Source organism: Ursus americanus, chromosome X (genome assembly GCF_024610735.1).
Source record: "Ursus americanus isolate L20-20 chromosome X, mUrsAme1.1.p, whole genome shotgun sequence".
In the NCBI taxonomy this organism is placed as follows: domain Eukaryota; kingdom Metazoa; phylum Chordata; class Mammalia; order Carnivora; family Ursidae; genus Ursus; species Ursus americanus.
Genome location: NC_142164.1, coordinates 50,558,344 through 50,564,343, shown reverse-complemented (window position 1 = coordinate 50,564,343; position 6,000 = coordinate 50,558,344).

Below are 6,000 nucleotides of genomic sequence, written 5' to 3'. Positions count from 1 at the left end.
ATGATTACTGGACTGCTGGGTAGTTATATCTTTAATTTGTTGAGGAACCTCTCATATTGTTTTCCACAGTGGCTGCAACAGTTTGTATTCCCACCAAGAGTGCACAAGGATTCCTTTTTCTCCACATCCTCAACAACACTTATTGTTTTTTGTTTTGTTGGTTTTAACCATTGTGACAAACGTGAGGTGATATCTCATTGTAGTTTTGATTTGCATTTCCCTGATGACAAGTGACGTTGAGCATCTTTTCATGAGTTTATTGGCCATCTGGGATGTCATCATTGGAGAAATTGTTCATGTCTTCCTGCCTAATTTTAATTGGATTTTTTGTTATTTGGATATTGAGTTGTATCAGTTCTTTATACATTTTGGAAACTAACTCTTTATTGAATATGTTTAATTGCAAATATCTTCTTCCACTTACAGGTTATCTTTTAGTTTTGTTGATTGTTTCCTTCATTGTACAGAAGCTTTTTATTTTGATGAAGTCCCAGTAGTTTATTTTTGCTTTTATTTCTTTTGCCTCAGGAGACATATCTAGAAAAATGTTGCTATGGCTGATATCAAAGAAATTATTGCTTGTGTTCTCTTCTAAGATTTTTATGGTTTCAGGTCTCACATTTAGGTCTTTAATCCATTTTGAGTTTATTTTTGTGTATGGTGTAAGGGAGTCATCCAGTTTCATTCTTTGGCATGTACATGTCCAGTTTTCCCAACACCATTTGTTGAAGAGAGAGTCTGTTTCCCATTAGATAGTCTTGCTTCTTTTCTTGAAAATTAATTGACCATATGATTGCAGGTTAGTTTCTGGGTTTTCTGTTCTGTTCCATTGATCTGTGTTTGTTTGTTTGTTTTTGTGCCTGTACCACACTATCTTGATCACTACAGCTTTGAAGTCCAGAATTGCGATGCCTCCAGTGTTGCTTTTCTTTTTCAAGGTTGCTTTGCTTATTTGGGGTCTCTGTGGTTCCATACAAATTCTAATATTATTTGTTCTACTTCTGTGAAAAATGCTTTTGGTATTTTGATAGGGATTGCATTAAATCTCCAGACTGCTTTGGGTAATATGGACATTTTATAATATTTGTTCTTCCAATCAATGAGCATGGATTATCTTTTCATTTGTTTGCATCATCTTCAAATTCTCTTATCAGTGTTTTATAGTTTTCAGAATAGAGGTCTTTCGTTTACTTGGTTAAGTTTATTTCTAGGTATTTTATTATTTTCATGCAATTGTAAATGGGATTGATGTATTTGTTTTCTTAAACATTTTGTTTATTTGAGAGAGAGAGAGAGAGAGAATGCAAGCACAAGTGGGGTGGAGAGGAGAAGGGTAGAAGGAAAGGAAGAAGGAGACTCCCCACTGAGCAGGGAGCCAGACACAGGGCTTGATCTCAGGACTTCAAGATCATGACCTGAACCAAAGGCAGATGCTTAACTGAGCTACCCAGGCACCCCCGGGATTGCTTTCTTAATTTCTCTTTCTATTTCTTCATTATTAGTGTATAGAAATGTAATGGATTTCTGTATGTTGATTTTGTATCCCATGACCTTACTGAATCATTTATCAGTTTAGTAGTATTTTTGGTGGTCTTTAGGGTTTTTTTTATATAGCATCATGTTATCTACAATAGTGAAAATTTTACTTCTGCCTTACCAATTTGGATGACTTCTATTCATTTACATTGTCTAATTTCTGTGGCTAGGACTTCCAGTAGTATGTTGAATGAAAGTGGTGAGAGTGGACATCCTTGTCTTTTTCCTTATCTTAGGAGGGAAGCTTTCAGTTTTTCGCCATTGAGTATGATGTTAGCTATAGGTTTTTTATGTATGGCCTTTATTATGTTGAGGTGTGCTCCCTCTAAATCTACCTTGTTGAGGGTTTTTATCATGAATGAATGCTGTACTTTGTCAAATGCTTTCTCTGCGTCTTTTGAAATGATTATATGATTTTTATCCTTTCTCTTGTTGATGTGATGTATCACATCGATTGGTTTGCAAATATTAGACCACCCTTGCATCACAGAAATCAACTCTATTGACTGTGGCACATTTTAAAATATATTGTGGGATTCAGTTTCCTTATATTTTGTTGAGGATTTTTGCATGTATGTTCATTAGGGATATTGGCCTCTAGTTCTTTTTTTTCTTTCAGTTTCTTTGTCTGGTTGTGGCATCAAGGTAATGCTGGCCTCATAATATGAATTTGGAAGTTTTCCTTTCCTTCCTCTTCTATTCTCTGGAATATTTTGGGAAGAATAGGTATTAATGTTTCATTAAATGTTTGGTAGAATTTACCTGTGAAGCCATCTGATCTTGGATATTAGGTTAGGAGTTTTTTGATTACTTATTCAACTTCATTGCTGGTAATTGGTCTGTTCAATTTTTCTATTTCTTCTTGATTCTATTTTGGTAGGTTGTTATGTTTCTAGAAATGTAACCATTTCTTCAAACTGTTTCTTCAAAACAGAAAATTAACAAGGAAACAGTGGCTTTGATTGACACATTGGATTTAACAGATATATTCAGAACATTTCATCCTAAAACAGCAGAAGACACATTCTTTTCAGGTGTACATGAAACATTCTCCAGAATAGACCACATATTAGGCCACTAAACAAGTCTCAACGATCAGAAAGATGAAAGTCATTCCATGTATCTTTTCTGACCAAAATCCTATGAAAGTAGCAATCAAGCATAAGAAAAAATTTGGAAAGACCACAAATACATAGTAACATGTTAAGTAACATGTTACCAAACAATGAATGGGTAAGCCAAGAAATCAAAGAGGAAATTTTAAAAATTATATAAAGACAAATGAAAATGAAAACACAACCATCTAAAATCTTTGGGATGCAGCAAAATCTGTTCTAAGAGGGAAGTTTATAACAATTAAGGCCTACCTCAAAAAGCAAGACAAATTCTTAACACCTAAAGGATCTAGGGGAAAAAAGAATAAACAAAACCAAAACCCAGTAGCAGGAAGGAAATAATAAAGATGAGAGCAGAAATTAATGAAATAGAAACAAAAAACAAAGAACAGCTCAACAAAACCAAGAGCTGGTTCTTTGAAAAGATCAACAAAATTGATAAACCTCTAGCCATATTCATCAAAAGAGAGAGAGTGGCCCAAATAAAATCAGAAATTGGAAAAAGAGAAATAATAACAGACACTACAAAAATAGAAAGGAGTATAAGAGTATATTATGAAAATTCTATCACATATTTTTAGTCACCTATTATGTGTAAGTACTGTGTTGGGATTTGGAGATGTAAAGACACATTATATAGTCTCTCCCTTAAAGCTCAATGAAGAAATTACACACACACACACACACATACACACACACACACACACACACACACACACACACACACACACAAAGAGACAGAGAATACAGAGAGAGAGACAGAAAGAAAGAGACAGAGGGAGACCAAGAGAGAAGCATAGAGAGAGAATGAGACAAAGAGAGACAGAGAGAACAAACTGGCTATATAAAACATGGTTAGTACAGCTTGCTATGGAGGCCTCTAGAAGGGTCACTTGTTAACAAGGGTGAAGATTTCAGCAATCATGTACAACTGAGCAGTAAATAGAACTTTCATCTTATAATAATAATAATAATAGTAATAAGCATGAATGACTGACTACATTTCACCCACAATAACATGGAGCTGAGGTGTGACATTATCAGAGCTGTGTGTTACAAAAATTTAATTGACAGTATTCAGAGATTAAGTGAGTGAGGGATGAGGGCAAAGAAAACAATTAGGAGGTTATCATAATAGTTAAAAAGAGAAGTTAGAAGTGTGCGAACTACTGTGGTAGCCATATTGCTGAAAAGGAGGGGACTGACGAAAGAAGAGTAGAATGGGGTTCCTGGGTGGCACAGTTGGTTAAGTGTCTGACTCTTGGTTTTGGCTCAGGTCATGATCTCAAGGTAGTGAGATTGAGCCCCACATCAGGCTCTGTGCTCAGTGTGGAGTCTGCTTAAGACTCTCTCTCCCTCTCCCTCTATCCCTTCCTCCTGTGTGCTCTCTCTCTCACTCTCAAATAAATAAATAAATAAAACTTAAAAAAAGAAAGAAGAATAGAATCAACAGAAGTTGACAAATTTGGAAAGTTATAAAGATGGTGGACTCAAGGATTCTTAGCTGTTGAGCCATCATGACTGAGAGAATGGTGAAATTAAGGAAGCCTAGAAAAGAAGCTATTTTTATGAGCTCCACTTTGGGCCTGTGAGAATTTGAAATACATGTGGAAGAAGTGATGTTTTAAGAGTTTTATAAGAGCTCTGAAGCTAGGTCACAGAAAGTTTTCCAACCTCTGCCTGGGCCTCTGGGAATAGTTACTCTGGGGGAAGCCAGCTTCCATATAAGAAGTATGATTGTTTTGTGACTATCATGCTGTGAGAAGCCCAAGCCTTATGCAGAAGTCCTAAAAATGAGACACTATTTGAAGAAAGAGAGAGAAGTCAAGGATCACCAAGACATCAGATATTTGTGTGAAGAAGCCATCTTTAAGCAGGTCCTCCAAGTACCAGGTGCCATGTTGGTTGGCATTGAGCCACCCACCCAAGATCTTGCCAAATGCCTGACCCACAAATTCATAAAATATACTACTACTACTGTTGCTGCTTATGAATGTGGTTGTTTTAAACCATTATAACCCATTAACTTTTGGAGTACTTTTTATGCAGCAATAAATATTCAGAACAGAATGTGAGGATTAACTTGATGCCACAGTATACTTGGAGAAGCAGAAATGTAGAAATCAATAATGCTGTGTGATAAATGTAATCTCTACCAAAGAGAGAACACAAAGAAAAGATGAGCCAAAAGAGACTATTTCTTTGAAGGACAAAAAAAAGACCTATATTAGCAAGATATTCTAGGTACTTGTAGAATACATAATATTATAGTGATATATTTCACTCACTTCATTTATTTACTTATATAGTTTCCATTCAGTTTCACTTCTGCAATAAAGGCAAGCAGTATTCAAAGAAAAATTATAAACTCTCATTAGCAGGTAAAAAGCTGAGTTGATTATGGCAATTTAGAGGTGTAAATGCAATTTGTGAGTTACATTTCTAGTCAGTAACAATACAGTGGGAAGATACATAAAATTCACAGCAATTTGAAGACAAATGAGGTCTAAATAATTTCAATTAAGCTTATATAGATCTAACTATCATCGAAGTTGTTTTTATTTTCCTGAAAATGTTTTTATGAATAGGTCAGTTCTACTGTATATATGAATAGGTCAATTCTACTATATAAAACGCAATAAGATTAGTAATGTAGTTGCCTACAAAGTGATATACAAAGCATAGTCAATAAACAGTAAGTCAGTACTGTATATATGAAAAAGGAACAAAGCCATCTTAGTCTCTATGTTCCTTGTACATTAACATCTGAGTCTTAATGTAAGATAAATCAAATATTGCCTTATTATTTTCCACAAGCCTATTATTGGTTCATTCCTAAAAGAACAAATAGAACAGTGTTTATGAGTATTTTTTTTTCTTTTTTTTTTTCTTTGTATGTAGGCTCCATGCCCAATGTGGAGCCCAACGTGGGGCTCGATCTCATGACCCTGAGATCAAGTCCTAACTGAGATCAAAAGCCACCCAGGTTCCCCCAGTGTTTATGAGTATTTTTAAATGTCAATCTTTACCCCCCAAATTCTCTATGATTTACCTTATTAGATCAGGGCACAATTTTCTAAAGAACACAAGAGTCTAAGAGAAAGGGCTTCTGATAACATGAACTTTATGTACAAGAAGCAAAGAAATGAATGCTTTGTAAGTATAAATCTTTCAGGAATATTTCATGTGTTAATAAATGTCATCTCCACTTGGATGTTGAAACAAAAGTACAATGCTTTCTTTGAGAAGAGCCCTATCTGAGAATGTCCAATGGTGGGTTGGTAAAGTGCTTCAACCTCTTCTGGATACTGAGGATTCAGATTAAGATATCTACTGAATTATTATTTAA